The sequence below is a fragment of the Sturnira hondurensis genome, unplaced genomic scaffold (assembly GCF_014824575.4).
Source record: "Sturnira hondurensis isolate 20B ecotype Veracruz unplaced genomic scaffold, ASM1482457v3 Scaffold0020903, whole genome shotgun sequence".
NCBI classification, from domain to species: domain Eukaryota; kingdom Metazoa; phylum Chordata; class Mammalia; order Chiroptera; family Phyllostomidae; genus Sturnira; species Sturnira hondurensis.
The window spans coordinates 277,425-296,841 of NW_028093534.1; positions in this window are offsets into that span (position 1 = coordinate 277,425).

Here is a 19,417-nt window from a genome sequence, read left to right on the forward strand (position 1 = left end):
TGAAGGAAGAGCAGGTGTCTCAAAGACAGGAATCTTAGGGGCAAAGAAGGGACTTTGAAGCATTGAGACAGACAAATGAGCCTCAGTTTCCTCATCTGTAAAATGGAGCATATACCTTCTCTACTCACCTAATAGGGCATTTGAGGATCTGAAAACAGTTTTGTTCATTCCTATCAGGAATGACACATCTCTTGCTTCTAGCACTCTGATCTGTAACAGCCAAACAAATGCAAAGGGTTATTAGTGATGTTATTGTTAATGCAACAGATGTTATGGATTAAATGCCTACCAGCTGGAAGACCAAATACAGGTAAATGGGCCTCAGTCTGGCTCTCTCAAGACTCGGGAGAGGCAGATGGATGAACCTCATTCCCACCCAGGAGGGGCCTAGAGCCAAGACCAACTCTCTACTTATTTTACCTTTGTTTTGTATTCTATTTTCTAGTCTGATTATTGAATACTAATTTGAATTTCTGAATCTGAATCTGAATTTCATTGTCAAAAATATGTAACACATTGTTATTTCCTTCTTTCTACTTTCTTTAAATGTATTATTTTTATCATCATCCAACTTCTTGAGTTGAATCTCTCATTTTCCAGCTTCCTTCTTTTTCAATATAGATTCTCTGAAGGCCATAAATTTCCTTCTAAGTACTCTTTTGACTGCTTCCTATTGTTTTCATATGTCGCATTTTTATTAGCATTTAGATATAGTTATTTTTTAAAGATTTTATTTATTTCTCTTTAGAGGGGAAGAGAAGGAGAGAGGGGGAGAGAAATATCAATATATGGTTGCCTCTGGTGTGCCCCCTGCCGGGAACTGGCCCACAACCCAGGCATATGCCCTGACTGGGAATCAAACCTCAGTCGTGTGGTTCACAGGCCCACGCTCAATCCACTGAGCTACACCAGCCAGAGCTAGGTAAAGTGATTTTATTCCTTGACTCATAAGTTACTTAGAAATAAGTTCTTAGAATGAACATGGGTCATCCGCATCACAAACACTTGTTGAGCACCTACTTACTCTGTGCCTCGCCTGCCCCAGATGTGCTTAGGGAGATATCACATTTGCCAGACACTCATCTCTGTGTCTTGGGCTCCCTACCCTCCACTTTAGTCCTGCCTCAGTTGCCTGCTTTGTGCTGCCCATCCCCAGATGACTCCAAACTCCTTGGGGGCAGGATTACATCTCATTACGTCCCCAGGACCTTAAACAGTGCCTGGCCCTTGGAGGGTTTCAATAAATGTAAAAGGGAGAAAGGAATGAATGAAACATGTACCTCCCCAACCCAGGTCTCCTAGTCTAAACGTCGCAGTGAGGGCCTATCTCCTTGACCTTTGTATCCCCAGTATTAATGCAATGCCTGACACATTGAAGGAGCAGTTAGTGCATGCGAAATAGGAGGGAGGGACGGAGGGAGGGAGGAAGGGAGGAAAAGGAAAACACAATTTTCCTACCTAAACGAGGAAACTCTTCTGCCCTCTCCCACTGGCAGTTCTCCGGCAGGCAGGCCGGAGTCTCCGTCCCCTCCTGGTGCAAGCTCCTGCCTCCCTCCTCCTCCCCCTCCTGCCCTCTGGAGAGATCCAGTGAACACCTGGCCAAGAGTGCCACCCCTGCTCTGAGCACAGTAACAAAAATAAGCCCCTGCCTGGGCTTGGGATTTTTCCCCCTTGATCTCTGGTCCTGCCAACCACCTGTGAGATGGGCAGAATAGGTATCATTAGCTGAGGCCCAGAGAGGCCAAACACTGTAACTTGGGTCACCCAGCAAGTAAGTGGAAGCATTTGGGTTCCATGGAACCATTTTTTTCCCTGCAAACTGCCTGCAGTAGGGGCAGTAAAAATGACCACACCCAGGAGTCAGTGAGGTAGAGGATGAAGGCCCCACCTTCAAACAGAAAGGGCGGTGACGTTGAGCAGGCACCCAATAGCTGGTGCCCAGCCCATACCTCTCCGCAGCTCAGCGTGGGAGATCAAGGCTCAGAGACCTTGGGCAGGACTGGCAAGTCAGCACCCTGGTGGCTCCAGAGCGACCTTCCTCCAAGGTGGTCTGGACCAGAGCCCAAGGCAGGCCCTGTGTGCTGGGGGTTGACTATACAATGTCCCCTCCTGTCCCTTTTCCTGGTCTATTTAGGCCTGAGGAAAAACAGCAAGAAGGGAAGTGGTCCTCGTGTTTGGGAAGCTCTAAAGGCCAAGGGGGCCAGGTAGAACCAGAGGTACCTGGGCAGCTTCAGTTCCTCAGCACTGGGGCCTGCAGATCAGCTGGGGATCTTAGGTCAAAAAGGGCTTCCTGGAGGAGGGGAGGGAGGTGACTTGGAAAGACGGGGTGCTAGGGCTGGCAAAGAAGGGATTGGAAATGGCCTGGGAAGCAGCAGGAAGCAGATTGGCTCTGCCTCCAGCCTGGGCAGAGAGCAGGCTGCAGGTCACCAGACGGGACTGTGGAATCCTGAGTTGAGAATGAGGAAGCTTTGGGAGCATGTGTGGTTCCGAGGGATAACCCCTAACTCCAACCAGGAGATAAGCCAACTCCCATGAGCAGGGACCATGTCTTATTCAACTGTGCACCCCAGCGTCTAGCAGGGTGCCAGGCATGCAGTTGGTGCTTACTGAATGCTGGATAAATGAAGGTAGGCCTGAATGATGTGCAGCTACTGAGGGATGAAAGTCGCAGCCATAACAAAGGACTTTTGGGGCACCTGCTCAGAGCTGCACCCTGTGCCAGACACTGTGGAAGAGGTAGGGGGACGTAAAGGGTACAATGGGGTCCTTGCCCTTGAGGGCTAGGGGCGTCTGTCTCCCGGCCAGAATCCGGCTCACAGTCCTCAGTTGAGCCAAAGTCCTCTCTGTTGTGGTGAAAAGCCACATGCTCTCTGTGGGACCTTGGGCTAGGTGTGTCCCCTCCCTGCAGCTGTTCCCTCATCTGTAAAATAAAGGGGTTAGATGAGTGCTCTGACAGCTGCTGTCCCCGCCCTGCGCACCTCGGTTCCCTAGGCAACGCACCTGCCGGCTCCTAGCTGTTCGGTTTAGGCCACCTCCAAAAGCTAGAGTACCTGCCTCAAAGATCTGTTGTGAAGCTTTAAAGAAACGATGCACAGTTTTAAAATATTAGCACCGTGCTTGGCACGGGCTAAACGTTTAAAAATAAAAATAGCAGCCAACATGCCCATTGTGAGAGCCTGTCCCCTCTCCCAGTGAGGTGGTTACTCGAAGGCCCATCCCCTCTGCCCAGGCTCACCTGCATCCTGCCCCACCCCGCCCCTCCAGGAGGGGCCAGGGCTCGGAGACTCCTTCTGGGGCAGCTGGGGATTAGGGAGGGTAGGCAAGTCGCCCAACCCTCCTGCTCGCTGCAGGAGCTGACTGCCCACATTCCTTTAGGGAAAGGTCATTGCGGGCCAGGCGGTCCTGCACCGCAGCAACCCCTGCCCCCTGCCAGCGTCAGTGAGACCAGCACTTTTCAGGAGCCTGAGCCCACAGAGCTTCCCCTCCCCCAGGGAGGACCCGGGATGCATTTTCAAATGCAAAACCCAGAACTCAGGTCCCCACACTCTTAGCTTGGATATCAGTACCAAGTGCTCAGAGGCTCCCAGGATGAGCCTTCAGGGCTGAACCCCCAGGGCTGGGACCGCCCCTGAGCCCCAACTCCACCCCCTTCCATAGGGTCAGACTTGCACCTTCCACTGAGGGGGCTGCCACAGCTCACAGGCCTCAGAGACCCTGACCCCACCTGAAGTACTCACCCCACCCTCCAGCTCTGGCTCCTGGTTTGCCAGCTCAGGTGTCACCTTCTCAGAGACCTGCCCATCCAACAGAGCCCCGTACTACCTCCACACTCCTTTTTTCTCTCCTACTTTATCATGACCCTGTCTTGCGTTCATCACAGCATTTAGCACAGCCTGCTCTGCCTTGTCGATTTTTCCTTCTCTAGTGTATCGGTTGGGATCCCAGCGGAAAAGAGAAACCAGTCTATTTCAGACAGAGGGGATTTGATGCCAACAACTGATGGTGTGGGTGTTGAGAGATGACAGACCTAGGCAGGCCTAGGAGGGACAGAAAATCACCAGGAGAGAAAACGGCAGACCCTACCCGGAAAAACAGATGGAGATCAGGGCCTGGGGTCCACCTATTCGGCATAACGGGATGCAGCTTTAACTTGAGCCTGCACCCGGCAACCAGCTCTAGCCAATTAAACTCTGATACCCTTCCCTTAAAAACCCCAACCTGCCCTGGCTGGTGTAGCTCAGTGGATTGAGCGCGGGCCTGTGAACCACGCGATCGCGGTTCGATTCCCAGTCAGGGCACATGCCGGGGTTGCAGGCCAGTTCCCGGCAGGGGCCAGTTCCTAGCAAGGGATGCATGAAAAGCAACCATACATTGAAGTTTCTCTTCCTCTCTCCTTCCCTTCCCCTCAAAAGATAAATAAATAAATATTTTTTAAAAAAAACCCCAACCTAAGAATAACTGAATGAGTCCCAACCTCCCTTGGTTGGCTCCACTTTCCCAGTAATAAACCCTGTTCTCCTTAGCTCGTTGCATCTGTCCGGTTTCTTGAGCGACTCTGACCTAACAAAAGCATAAAGAACAAAGAGGGGATGCTGAGGTATTCTAGAGACTGGTAAACGCAGAAGGCAGCCGCTGGAGAGCTGAGAGAAAGGTCTTACCAAACCTCAGCACCCAGGCGAGGGCCCCAGCAGGACAGTTCTTGGACATGGGGGCAGGGGATCGGATGGAGCAACAAAATTTTTCCCCTCTAATGGGAAGAGTAGGGACTTAAAGGCTGGGAGATTGTTCTGAGGGCGGTGGCCAAGGATCGCATGGGCTTGAGCACACCCCCTTGTCATCAGATCCCATCGCCAAGATGCATACCACCTCAGGAGCAGCGCTCAGCATTCCCTTAACAAATATTTATTGGTGCCATGATTCGCCAGGCATGTTTCAGGCTCTGGGAATGTGGCGAGAACAAATCTGCCCACAGCCTTGCCTCCGTGGAGTTTAGTCTCATGGGAAGACAGACAAGAAAGAAATGCATTGTACAAGATAAAGTCAGCCAGGTGGCAATAATACAAGATGTTATGGAGAAAAACAAAGGAGACACAGGCCTAAGGGGTGTTGGGGGAGGTCAGAGAAAGCCTCACGGGGAAGGGGATGTTTCATGAAACCCCAGGAGGAGGTAAAGAGTAGGCCACGTGGGGGCCTAGGGAGGGACAAGCCCTCAGGCTGAGAGAAGAGCAAAGGCAAAGGCTCTGCCTGGAGGCCAGTGCGGCCGCCCGTGGAGGGAAGAGGGGACAGGGGGAGGGGGAGACTGGTCAGAGGTGGGGCCCAGCCGGGCCGGGCATCGTGGGTCATTGTTGGACTCCAGCTTTGACTACAATGGAGGGTCTGGGGTGGCCAGTTACCGGGTCTGACTTGGTGGGGAGTGGCAGAGGGCCAGACCAAAACAGTGAGATCTGGAATTTTCCCAGCCCTGCCTTCAACAAGAAATAAAAGAGAAAGGGCCTTCTCTGCCAGTCTTTCTTTCACCCCACAATGTCCATTTCAAAGAATCGAAGGGTGAGGTGTAGCTTTCATTTCAACAGGGCTGGGACCGCCCCTGGGCTGGGACCCAGGACCCCTGCCCGCCTGTTAGAACGTTAGTTCCTTAAGACGGGTGCCACCCTACGTGACTTGCTCCTTATGGCCTCCCCAGTGCCTCACTAAGGGCTGGCACTTAGCAAGTGTTCATTAAATATATGGGTGGGCAAAAGTAGACTTCGGTTGTGAATACTCAAAACACAGAGTTAATAAAGCTATTGTAACAATCATAACCTGCATGTCTTTCTCCATGCAAATGACTGTGAACCTACACTTGCCCACCCCTGTGTTTGTTAAAGAAACTAGGCTTGCCAGTGAAGGAGGCTCTGGTAGCTGGCAATGACCTCCATGGCCACTTGTGAGTCAATGCCGCCGCTGGGCCTCTAGCAGACTTCACCTCCATTTCAGGGGTGGCTGAGTGACTTGCCTAGGGTCACCCCGAGGCAGGCTGGAATCAGACCTCAAGCCTGTCTGATTGCGGAGCCCGGGCCACCTTCTCACAGTCACAAAGGCCCAGCACACCCTGTCAGGCCAGTGCTGGCCCCTGCCACCTTCATCCAGCTCACCCAAAGCCCTCCAACAGCAGCCCGGCAGCTCCAGAGGAGGAGGGAGCTGTTCTTTTGTCCCTGTCCCCTGAGAGTCTGTGACAAGGGGGGTTGGGAATCTGTCCCTCTGTGTATCTGACCCTCTCTGTGCACAATTTGTGCCCCCCAGCCAGTGTGTCTGTCTGTACCGGTGTTTCAGCCCCACCCTCCAGATCCACATCCCGCCGGCCTGCCACGCTACTCCTGGCCATCCGCGGACCCTGAGCGCCCCCTGCTGACTGCTGTCCCACCTACACCTCCACGCCCAGCAGGAGCAGTAGAGCACCAGGCAAAGGGGTGGCGCAATGGCCCGCTCCTGGGGCTAGAATTTGGCCTCAGTCCTTCTCCCCCACACCCATGAACCACAGAAGATTCCCATCCTGAGCTGCTGTCCCCGATCTGTTCCCTCTGGGACTGCGGGGGTATTGCCTGACACACAGAGATGTGGGGGCAGAGCACAGACGTGTCCTCCAGATCCTGGGACTTGCCTACAGGCTCTCTTTAGAAGTTCCCTATGTGGTGGGGACTGAGCCCTGAGAGAGGTGGGTAGAGGAGGTGGGAGCAGGACCAGGGCTCTCTAGACCAGTCTACAGTGGGTCCTCTTCCCCTGCCTGGGGGCTGAAGAAAACCCAGGCCAGTACCTGCCCTCAGCCTTAATCCCTGTCATCCCATCTGCCTTTCTTTTGTTCAACCCCCATCCCTGCCAATCTCACCCCTCTCCAAAGTGCCCTTCCTTCAAATCGTCAAAAGTTCCAGTGCCAGCTACAAGGCCATCACACATCCTGCCGTGGCATGGATTCATGGGCCGACTCAGGAGCCCGGAAAGGGGACAGAAGTAGGGAGCTGGAGAGCCAGCTCAGCCTTTGGAGAGGACCATGTGCAGGCACATGGCTGTGTGCCGACATTCATGCACACACATACACTGTGTGTGCATGTGCACACATGAACCCCTGTGCACTTGCAGGCATGTACATACATGAGACACACATGCATACAGTGTCTCTCATGCTCACACACAAGCATCGGTGCATGTCTCCATTGGTGCACAGGTATCTCCACACCCACAAGCAAGCATTCCTAGACATGCAAACCAACACGGGTCCTCCATGAAAGCTCACACCTACACACACATCCCACAGTCGATGCTCACATGCACACACACTCACACATGCCTGGGGGTAAAGCCATACTCTGAAGTCAGAGAGACCCCAATTGGAACCCTCACTTGGCTTTACCACCCACTTGCTCCATGACCTTGGGTATGTGCAACTTTTCAGAGTCTCAGTTTGTCTATAAACATAGGTCATCAGAGTGCCTGTCAGACTGTCAGAATCAAAGGTGCCAACGAGTGGGCCAGGCTTCGTGATACGCAGTGAGCATCCAGCAAGTGTCAGCAAGTAGAAGCCCCACCGTCAGGCCTGCATGTGACTGTCCCCTGAGCCTGGAGGCCCAGCAGATGTGCATACACGCAGGGGCTGCTCAGTGTATTCCTGCTGTTTGCACAGGCTGCTTAGCTACAGCTGAACTGATGAGCACATGGGCCCACGTGGAAGCCCGGCCCCCCCCCCCAGCCTGTCCAGACAGGACCTGGCCAGGATTCCTGCATTCCTGCTGCCTTCCCTCTTCCTCTTAGCCATAGGCGCTTGGGTACNCCCCCCCCCCCGCCCCCAGCCTGTCCAGACAGGACCTGGCCAGGATTCCTGCATTCCTGCTGCCTTCCCTCTTCCTCTTAGCCATAGGCGCTTGGGTACAAAATGGAGGATTTAGGGACACACTCACCCTCTAAGCCATCATAGGTTTGCCCTGCTTAGATGGTGCTCTAGGGGCCCTCCTTGAATCTGGGGGAACCCAGGGATCCTCCTGGGGGCTCTTCAGTGTCCCTGACAATCTCCTCCCCCACTCCATCTCCCCACACGCCCAAGGCTGCTGAGACTATGTTCTGGCGGAGTGAGAGGTGAGGGGCATGGCAGGCCCATCGTGCCCCGTCCCACACACATGCTCTCCTAGGACCTCCTGGAGGAAGGGAGCCGGCAAATATGCCCGTGGCCTCCTCACCCTGGGACCCTAAGTCCCGCAACAAAACCCTGCCCCCCACACTACCCCCGCCACGGCCCCCCAGTTCCTGGGCCTGGAGGGAGAGAAGCTCCCTGTCCTGGTCCAGGGCAGAGCTGAACCTGGGCCAGTAAGCTGACTCTGAAGAGCTTCCCAGGGGTCAGAGACAGCCACGTAGCAGGCAGCCTCTTAGCCGTGTGCCCTTCGGTCACCGAGCTCCCAATCTGTCAGGCCCCAAAAGAACGATCTTGGACTCTTTTCTTGCCCTTCCTCACCCCCAGGCATGCACCTGGAAGGAACTGCGGCCATACTTAGCAATGAGAGCTGCTTCTTTTGTCCTCTGGAAACTAAACTGGCCTCTAAGGGCCTTCACTTAGACCCTGCCCCTTCTAGGTCGCTCCAAAATAGGTCAGGGTCACCGCAGACCTCAGGTGTGGGGCCAGAGGGTAGATACCACAGGGACCCCAGGGATGACATACCAGCACATGAATGGAGCCTACTACCTCATTTTTCAGATAGGGAAACTGAGGCTCGGGGCAAAGCTGACACAGGGGAGATGGCCCACTGTGAGCTTTAGGCCAGGAGCTGGGCCTCCTGACCCCTCCCACCCTCTTTGGGGACTACAGGGCTCTAGCTAATCTCTCACTCTGACCTCTGCTCTGTGTCCTGGGGCCGCCACCTGGCAGGGTGGAAAGGGAAAGAGGACAGACACACCAAAATCAGCCCATTTTCTGTTGGGAGGAGGAGCAGGCTGCACGGCTTCTTCCCAGGGCGCAGCCTTGGGGTTGACAAGGAGCAGCATGGCCCAGACAAGGCTCCTCCTGGAATTTCTGGGGCCTGGACCATGACCAGAATGAAAGGGTCACTGATGTGGCCACCGACACGCTTGGGTTTGCAAATGGAGACTCTGAACATATTCCAGACTTAGTAATTTTAACCCAGCCCCAAATACATGGGTGAGGAAATGAAGAAAGAGCACTGGACTGGGAGTCAAGGGTCCTGGTTCTGCTTCTGCCACTAACTCATGGGGGGAAACTGAGGCTCAGTTTACCCATCTGTCCAGTGGAAATGGGATTTGTGATCTCCTTGCCTCTCGCCACCCCATGCTGCCAGAAACTGCCCCTCCCAGTCTGAGTCTCCCCCTCCAAGCCAGGAGTGCGCCTCCCCACTCGGCTGCCTTAGCCCTGCTGACCAAGGGCAGGGCCAGCAACCGGGAAGGGCCAAGCCCTCTCCAGCCCCCTCCAGACTCCTCTTCCACTCAGAGACAACAGACAGGAGAGGCCAGGCCTAGACTGTCACCAGCACAGGCCAGCACGTTTCACTTCTCAGCCACCCTGCCTGCCCCCCAACACACATCCACGCCCGATCTGAGGGCCACCACCATCTGTGGATGGGTGGGTAAGACAATAAGAACCCCCTTGTGAGGAGTTGCCCTGGAGGAGCTGCCAGTCTGATGGGGCAGGTGGGCAGGGGACATTGTTTAACATTGCCCTGGGCTGCTATCAATGAGCCTCGCCTATGGGCCAAGGCCCAGCAAGGGTGGGTCGTCGCCCCTGGTTAGCAGATGAGGAAGCTGAGGCCCAGAGCCAGGACCCCGGTACAGTTCCTACTGCCTCCAGCGGGACAGGTGGGAGGCCACTGAAACAGAAGCTAGGGTCTTTTCACCCCCACCCTAAGCCACCCAACAACAGGACTGGTGTGCGTCACGCTGCTGCCGGTGGAGGGTTCCCCAAACCCGAAACTGAAATTCTGAGTCCATCCCAACAGCGCCCAACCAGGGGAGGCGCCAGTTGTGGCGCCAGGTCTCCGGGGCGGGGCTCGGAAGCCTGGGTTCCAGCAGCCTAGACACCTGGTGCCCGCCCTCCTGCGGGCTGGCGTGTCCGGGCAGGGAGGCTGCTCCGGGCCCGCCCAAACCGGACGAGACGGGACGCGGGCGGCGCCGCCACATCTAAGCCCCACAGCATTCCCGGGCACCGCGCCCGGGGTAGGGGCGGAGGAGCCCCCGCAAAGCCGGTCGGGCGCCGCCCCCTGGCGGCTGCCGCGGGCTGCTGCAGGTCCCAGAGAAGGTGGCCACAATCAATCCTCCGGCGCCTCCCAAGGTCCCACCACCCTCATCAGTCACTCTTCAAACACCTCCAGCCTGTGACTGGGGTGGGGGTGCTGCAGAAAGACAAGCCAGAGCCCTTTACAGGCCCTCCACCCTCTTTGACCTGCCAAAGCTGTGAGCCACACCCTTAAGACCCCCTAGACCACCCAGCTATATCCTGTGCAAAGCCTGAAGCCAGGCTGCAAAAGTAGCCCCTGGTTTCTGGACTCCCCTTACCCAAGAAGTGGGCAGAGCTAGAGCTTCCTCCTCTCCCTGGCTCTGAGCGGCTCACATGCCCTCCAAGCCCACCTGTCTCGCTACACTCCATGCCTACCCACCTCCAGCCTATACCCCAGCCCAGCAGGTCCACCCAATTCTTCCTGCTTTTTGAACATCCACACATTCAACACCTCTACCCAGAACAAACCCTGCCTGGCCCCTGCCTCTCACACTCACACTCACATACACACACATCCCTTGTGCCTGTCAGTAACTCCACACTGCTGGGTCTAGGCCCCCACCCCTGGCAATTGTGCTCCAGAACATCTGGCACACCTCCTGGCCTTCCCTCAGCCAGAGCCCCCTCCCCGCGCCCTCCCCACCCCCACCCCCAGCCTGTGCCCAGCAGGTGCTGGGTAAGGAGCTTGGGCTCTAGTCCCAGCCACCACGCACTGCTGTGTGGCCCAGGGCAGCACATGCCCCTCTCTAAGCCCCAGCTCTCTTAGTTAATTGGAAGAGACCATTTTTAAGGCCATGTTTGACCCATCTGTCTGGGGTGCAGAGGGGGCCTGGCTTGTTCATTCCTAATGTGCTCTCCTCTCTCTGGGTCAGTTATTTTGTATACAGTAAATGCTCACTAAATGCATGAACTAACCAGTGGCTGTTTGCAGACTGTGACCCTGCTCTCAGCCCCACTCTGAGCCTGGGACCCAGGAGGAAGTACACCCTCTCTCTCTCTCATGCCCTGGCCCTCCTGGCTTCTAGAACTCCCTGGTGGATCCTGGTCCAGGCCCAGAAAAGTCAGTGGCCTGGAGGTGGGGATGGTCTATGAACAGGCCCGGCAGTCTTCTCCCCTTCTAACCCTCTGCAGGGCCTAGCACCAGCCCATAGGCCACGAGTGGCAGACAGCCCAAGCTCGCAGGTGTTCCCATGTCCCCATCAGAGCACTACGGACCAAAAGTCCCTGTGGCTTGGACCTGCAGGGTCCACCCTGGAGCTCCCCATTTGGAAAGGCAGGAGGAATCAACTGACCATAGTTTCCAGCATGTACTTGAAGACCTGTCCTCAGCAAGCCCATGGCAGACACATACTGAGCACCAGAATGTGTCAGGCACTGCCCAAGGTGCCGGGAACACAGACTAGTTCAGGACACAGAGAAAATGCTGGAAACCAGCTCAGATGCAGAATCAGGACAGACTCTGGGGCAGCAGACAGCACTTCCCGGAGAGGGGAGTGTTTGCAAAGTGTGGGGGGCAGGAAGGCAGAGGGCTGGCAGGACAGAGCCAGCAGGTTGGGGAAGGGGCGTGAAGAAGGGTGTCTCCAGTGGGTATTCGGATCGAGGCCTCGAGTTCCCCCACACCCTAAGGGTGAAGGAGAGCATGGGGGCTCTTACAGTCCTGACCTCCAGCTCACAGTGGCCAAGCCCTGAGCAGTCTGTGTCCTCCAGTGGATGAGACAGAAAAAGAGGGGGTTCAACACACAGCAGGAAAGACCAGAGCCAGGCACCAGACAGAACTTGGTGCTGCAACTCTGAATTCCAGCTTGGCCGGAGCCCCAGGGGTCCCCTGGCCCTCAGGGCTTTCAGGAAGGGATACCACCGCAGGGGCTTCAAGCGGGGTCCTTTCCGTCCTCAGTCAGGGGGGTGAGAGAAGGCTGCTCCATGCAGGGGAGGCTGGGAATGAAAGAGGACGACTCAGCCATTCTCATGTGTTTGGTCTTGTTTTCACACAGCAGGAGTTGCTTTGTCAGCTCCCTGGAAAATCTCCGTGGAATTACTGTGCTGGGAACAGGTAGATCCGGGCTCCTGTACCAGAACAGAGGGTGGAGGGAGAGAGACCCAGGGCTGGGCCCCTCCATCAGGCCAGGCTCAGTACCTGGCCCCCAGCTGTCCTCTCGCAGCTGGGTGGTCTAGGTGCAATTACCAGGTAGAACCCAGCACCCCTCAGGCCCAGGCCCAGACAGATAGGCAAGGAGAGGGAAACACTCAGCCTGCCCCTAGGAAATGGGGCAGACTGGGGTCAGGAGTCCTGAGCCCAGCTCAGGGCCTTAGTTCCCATGCTCCACTGCAAATAGCTAGACTAAATTACATGCAAAGATGCTCCTGGCTCCTATATTTCTAGGACCGACAGGAAAAAATGCCCCCTTCCTTCCCCGGGCCCCAAGGCAGAGCATGGCTGTCTCGAGGCCCGCCCCCGCCCTACCAAGCTGTGGAACCTCTCTGTCAAACTCACTTGCCGATGTACCCTGGTAGAAGGGCTGTTGCAAAGGTCAAATTAAGTAATGTCTGAAAATGCTTTGGAACTGTGTAGTCAGTGCTTTGATCTCAGGATGACCGCATAGAACAACGCAAAACAAATGTACCTGAGGGCCAAGGAGACACTGCCAGGGTGCAGTGGGTGCTCCGGGAAGGCTAGCTCCTCCAGGTAGGCAGCAGGCGGGAAAGGGAGGTGGAGGTGTCCTCAGCAAGGAGACAGGTCTAAGGGGGGACATCCCATTCCTCGGAAGTAAGCGAGCTGAGCCAGGCGGCCCCACCTGAAAAACTGACCAGGAGAACTGTCCTGGGCCCCAGCTCCCTTGGAAGAGAGAGGGTGGGCAGAAATGGCAGGGCCCTTGTCTACAGAGCCCAATGGGGCAGGCAGGGAGGCCCCTGGGCTGGGCTTGGGAAGCATCTGCACCGCTCCACAGGGCCTCGGATCCTCAGGAGAAATCACTGGTCCTAGCCCACCCACCCCCTCATGGTACAGAAGAGGAAACTGAGGCTGGAAAGGTGCTCATTTAGCCAAGATCACAGAGCCGCCAAGCTGCCTCTCTGCGCTGTGGCTGCCTCTTCTGCCACCCAGGTGGGGAGGACCAGGCTTCCCCCATGCCAGGTGCCCCCACCTGGGTCTGGGGTGGGCAGCAGGGACTTCATGAGATGAGGGTGAGTGGGGTGGGGGTGCTGGGCTCAGGGCCAGGGCTGGGACAGCACAGAAGCCACTGCTCTGCCTGGGCAGGGCGGGGAGGCCTGAAGGCAGGGAGGTAGCCTGCCTCTCCACCTGGCAGACCAGCACTCATTACCTTATAAGGTGCTTTCTCCTCTGCTCAGACAGCTTCTGACAAAGAACCGGGTGGAGCTGTGGGTGGAGGCGCTGGGGCCAGCTCGTGGAGCCACACCCTACTCACCCACCGACCTGCACCTGAGTAGCTCTATCTGGGACCACCGGAGGGTCAGAAGTGGCCCCTGGTCTGGTGGGGTATAGCCCAAAGGTGGTGTTCGAAGACCCCAGTCTCGAGGACCCCTGGCTCTCCACCCCTGCCCTGTGGGAGGGGTTACCCACTCCCCTCACTGGGCCCACGGGAGGTCCACGGCAGGGCACGGCCATCTCCGGGCCCGCCTCTACCCTGCCGTGCTGTTAACCCTGCCTGTTAGCTCACTGGTCGGCGTGTCAGGTGGAGACCCCCGTGCCCCTAACCCGCACTGCTTTCATCACACCCGGCTTACAGCCACTCTGGCTCTCCTGCCCCTTCACACATGTGACACACATATGTGCACGTGTGCATGCACACATGTGCACACGTGCTTATATACCACATGTCCCCAGGTACTCATACATGACACATTCACATACACGCTCACACTTATACACACTCATATACACACATACATACTCACACACATACCACATTCGTACATGACGCACATAGTCACACACACAACAAACACACAGCTGCCTGGGTGGAAGGTTGAGCAGTTATGTGGAAATCCACTTCCTGTCCTTTTTCGAGGGGCAGTGAGGCCAGTTGGTCCAAGTCCAGCCCATCCTCACAGTGTGCAAGGGCCCAGCACCCAGGCCCAGTGACGGGGAGGGGCAACATGGTTGCTCATTTTCCCTGACCTTGTAGGGCCCCTGCCTAACCCTGAGTGAGGGACAGTGTACATGGTCCCAGTGATGAGCTGGGCTGAAGCAGAGGGCAGGGGCCAGGCCGCCGTCCCTGACGGTCCCACACCTGGCCCGGGCAGGCCCCAGTGAGTGCCTGATACGGAGTTTTAAGGCCGTCTGGCCACTCAGCAGCTGGGTGACTTCGGGCAACTCTTACACACCGTGAGCCCATGTTCCTGGAGTGTAAAGTAGGGGTGAGAGTCCCTCCTCTTGGAGTTGTTTCAAGGGTCCGCTGGGTTGGCGGTTTGGAGGGGGGCAGGTGGTGGCCTGCAAGTGTCCTTTATGGGGTGGCAGGAAAGGGCCATTGGGCCCCTCAGGGTCTCCGGCTGTGTCTGCGGGTGCCTCACCCTGTACAGCTCCTCTAGACCCTAACAGGAAAGAGCTCCAGGGACAAAGGGTCTTTGGTCACCAAGGAACAGCCGAGAAGGGCTCACAGACCCCCCAACAAAAGGAACTGAGGACAATGCCCACATCCGGCAGGGTACTGGGTCCCCAGGTCTCAGCTGTCTGTGTATGTGGTTGGATGTGTCCCAGGTGCCTCCAGGCTGGCTGGGCCACACCCCAGTGACTCAGGGCTGCGGCAGGCACCCTGCACGGCCAGTGGGAGAACAAAGCCACCAGCTCAGGGCCTTGGCATCCAGCTTGAGTCACATATGGACACGCCTAACCAGATGCCCCTATGCCTCCAGCTCGATCCGACCCCAAGGGATCGTGAGGGCACCCCCAGCCCCCTCCTGCAGTGGTGGAGCAGAAGCAGCATCTCTCACTGACAGCCAGCAGCGTGCCTGGGGGCAGGTGGCTAAGAAATGGCAGCTGGACCCAGGGAAGCCAGGGGGTCTCAGGCCACGCCCAGGACCACCAGCCCACCCCTGGGCTCCAGTCCCCAGCTCTGCCCAAGCAGCAGAGTACCGCCTCCTGCAGAACCACAGGCCTGGGGCCCACGGGGCTGGCTTCCTGGAGAAGCTGGACTCAGAGGGAGGGAAATGGGGGCAGGGGAGAGGCCTGCCCCGAGAGCAAGGGACCTCGGTCAGTCTGTGTAAACAACCCGGACCCTGAGCCCCCAAGTCTGGGTCTGATATGTGTGGGAATCATGAGCATCAGGCCTCCCAGTTACCACTCTAGGGAGGAGTAGGCCCAGTTCCCGCCTGGGAGTGAGGTTCGTCAGGACAGAGGCTGGGGCTCACCCTGCTAAGTGTTCCCACCAGTAGTGACTCAAAGAAGAAGCCGAGGTTCCAAGACAAGTGTCCAGGATGAGAGACGAAGCCCAGGAAGGAAGGCAGGTAGCAAGGGGGGGTGTGCAGGGACTGGACTGAATTCACTGGCAAGGAGGAGCCCCAAACCCCAGGTTCTGTCCCATGTGAGATGGGGCCCCTGCTTCAGCTGACACCCAGGCTCTTGAAAGTCTGGGGCTCGGCTTTAGAATGTTGGCCTCCTCGGGGTCCCAGCCTGGGCTCAGAGGGTGGAGAAGGCTTCACCACACCCTGGAACCAGAGGACCCAGTCTCTCCAACCAGGGCTGAGGGCATCCCACCAAGAGAAGAGAACACAGACCAGCAGAGACACCACAGGGCAGTCGGGTCCCCAAAGCCTTCAGCCATACCTGACCCCAAGGGAGAGCCTCGTCCAACCTAACCCACCCCTGAACTGTGCCCAGGACACCCCGTGCCTGTCCCTCCACCCCGGAGCCCACCCCAGACCGGACACTGCACAAACCCCCACCCTAACCTGAATCTGAACCCTACCCAACTCTACCCTAATTCAACCTTAATGCACATCTGTGTGCTTCCCTGTGCCCAAGCCCTAGCCCAGCCCACCCCCAGCTCTGACCTGCACCCACCCTCAGAGCAGACTGTAGCCCAAAACTGCAATGTCAGCCCTACTCCTGCCCCAAACCCACAACACCCCTCCAGGCCCAGTCTTCCCAGGTCCTGCCCTAATCCTAATCCCTGGTCCATGTCCCAGGGGCACCCCACTCCCTGCCTCTGCCCTCACCACCAAACCCACCCTAAGTGTCCCAGGCTCCCCACAAACCCACTTCTACCCCAAGTGCCCATGCTGTGCCCACCAGGTTTCCACTGTCTGACAGTCAGGGACCCCTACAGGATCAGGCTGTGCCTGGGAGCTCAGGCTGGGCATGGGCTCACACAGTGGGGCAGGTCTCACATCCCCAGGCCAGGGCTGAAGGTGGACGGGCAGGGCCTTGGGTCAGGATGGGCCCCCCGGGTGAGCGCGGCAGGCACCCTGCCAGCACCAGCAGCCCCTGCAGCCAAGGCTCCGGGGACCCCACTCATGGACTCACAGGGGAAGTCGTTCAGACTCTGGGCCTGCCCCAGCCTGCCTGCCCTCTCAGCAGGTGCTGGGGGGTGGGGCAGCTCAGGGGAGTCCAGATGCCCCCTGTGCCTACCCAGATTAGGACCCCACTCCTCCACCCCAGACCCTGGGGCACTTGCACCTCAGGGTGGGAGGGAATCCAACCTAGGCCCCTAGAACATATGCCAACAGTCCCAGGGGGAGCCAGCATCCCCCCTCAGTGTCCCCAGCCCCCTTCCCTGGTCTGCAGGCCTGGCAGGAGGAGAAGGAGCGGGGCTGGCTGGCTGGTGCTGGCCCTGCTCTCCTTCCCCAGGCCCAGGCTGCATTCCCAACAAGCCAAGACCTGCCACCCGAATAAACAAGCTCAGCGCCCTCCTCCACCCATACTCCCAGCTCCAGGGTGGCCACTGCAGCTAGATGGGACGGTCCCTCCCCCGTCTCTAGCCTGAAGCCTTCATGCCACAGTTTCTGTCACAAGACTCCCCAGGGCCCCTCTCAGGTAGGCCCAAGCACCCCAAACTCCTCAGGCCTACCTAGCCTTCTTTCAACCCGCCACTCTCCCACCGAGGCCCAGCACCTGCAGCGGCAGGACCGTCTTAAAGGGTCCCTTTCTTCAGCCAGCTGCCGCTTTCTTGTGAGGAGCCCAGGACCATGGAGTGGGGCAGTCAGGAACTGCAGCCCCATCTCCTCCAACAGAGTGGGCAGGGGAGGCTCGGAGAGTCTCACAGTCACATACTATCCGTAGTGCTGGGCACGGACTCCCTTGTCCTACCTTAGGCCTTAGCCGAGCCAGGGCTCACCCCAGAAGCCTGGGTAAAGGCATGAGGCATCTGGAGGCAGTGGAAACTAGGGAGAGGCAGGGGACTCAAAGACAGGTAAGGCAAGGCCAGGCCCCTGGGCCAGGGCTTCCCCAGACCTGGGCCCAGAAAGTTCTTCCAGTCATCTACCCGTCCCTTACAATGCAGTCCAAGGGGAGAAGTAGGTTTTCCCCCTCTCCCTCCCTCCAGGCACCAGCCAGGTCCAGGCCCCAGACCCTCTGGCCTGGGACCATTGCACCCCAGCCAACCCCGCCACTGGTCTCCCTGGCTCTGGCCCTGCCCCTCCACTCCAGCCCCCATGCTGAGCAGAGGGGCCGAGCCCTGCTGCTCCAGTGGCCCAGGCTTCCGGAAGCTCGGCTCTACCCAGGCACCACTGTCTCGCCACCTCAGACTCTTTTAGTTGCTTCTGCCTGCGGATCCACCGCCGGCCTCGTCACTAGCAGTCAAGGACCCCCACGATTTGACAACCCTCCTGGGAACCTGACCCCGCTGCCTTCTACCCATCCCCTGCCCTGGCCCCGGGCCCCCCCCCCCATGTTCTCCAGAGTGGTTCCACACTCTCGGCCTCCTGGCTTCGCCGGGCTGCCCGAGGCCTGGAGAGCCTTCCCCTCCACTTCCAGGCAGGGAGGAATTCCCACCTGTTCTTCAAACACCAGCCCCAACGGGGGCCCCCACTTCCTCAAGAGACCTTTGCTAGCTCCCTCCCCCTTCGGAAGGGAGGTCTCCTTCTCTGAAGCCCAGACGACTGTGCTCTGTCTCTGATGACCTTTCCACCTCCCCTGTCCTGTAGTCTGGGGCGGGTTCTTGCCCACCCTGGCCCACCTTGCCCCCTGCCCCGACCTCCAGGTTTCAAGGGCTCGGACTGTCTGGGCACAACTCTCACCACCTGGCACAGTAGGCAGATGGGACTATGGTTTCACGGTGGTCTTGCCTGACGACACTTCCCTCCCTCCCCACCTGGCTGCAGGCCGCTGGGTAGCAGCCTGGGCGCTTCCCACGTATAGCTCTAGCTCTCATGACAGTCTTGTGACATCGGTGTTACTGTCCCCATTTTACTGACAAGGACACAGGCTACAAGTGATTGCTCAAGTGGTGAAGAGGGAATTAGACCTCAAAGCCCACCCTCCAATAAACTGGTGACCTGCCCTACGTGGGTGTGAGGGCGGGGTTTCCTGGGGTAGGGCCAAGGTCAGACTGTCACCTAAGTCTTTGTAACCCTACTGCAGGGTCCTCAAGCCTGGGGGTTGGGAGGGGAGTTCGTCCAGGACCCCACAGCACATCCACCGCAGCCCATAAGGCAGGGAGGGGGTCAGTACACACCCAGTCCCACACCCCTCACTACACACACACACACACACACACACACACTCTCTCTCTCTCTCCCCACCATTCCCCACCCCCAAGCTGCATGCGCAAACCCAGCACTCACAACCTGACACAGCAGCCTGCATCGATGATACACCCTCAACCCCGCCTCCCCTCGGCCTCTCACACCCGGACCAGCCAGGCAGGCTGGGGTGGGGCAGACCCACAGAGGCTCCAGGGGCTCCCCACCCCCACTTGGAGCAGGGTGCAGGATTCTGTGGGGCAGGAGCGCCCCCAGCTGACCGGTGTGGGACAGGCAGGGCTCAGGGACCCAACCCAGGCCAGAAAGAAGCCCTGTGTGCCCCAGGACCTCCGCCCATCTTGCCTTCTTGATCTGTTTGAGTGCTCAGGTCCAAGTTGGAGAGGTGACCCAGGAGCTGAGGGGAGAAAAAGGCAGGCCTGGGACCTCAGGAGCACAACCATGGAGGGAGGAGCAGCAAAGCCAGGAGCAGATGGTTTTGGCCTTTCACTTGGTGACGGACTAGGCCAGGCCTGG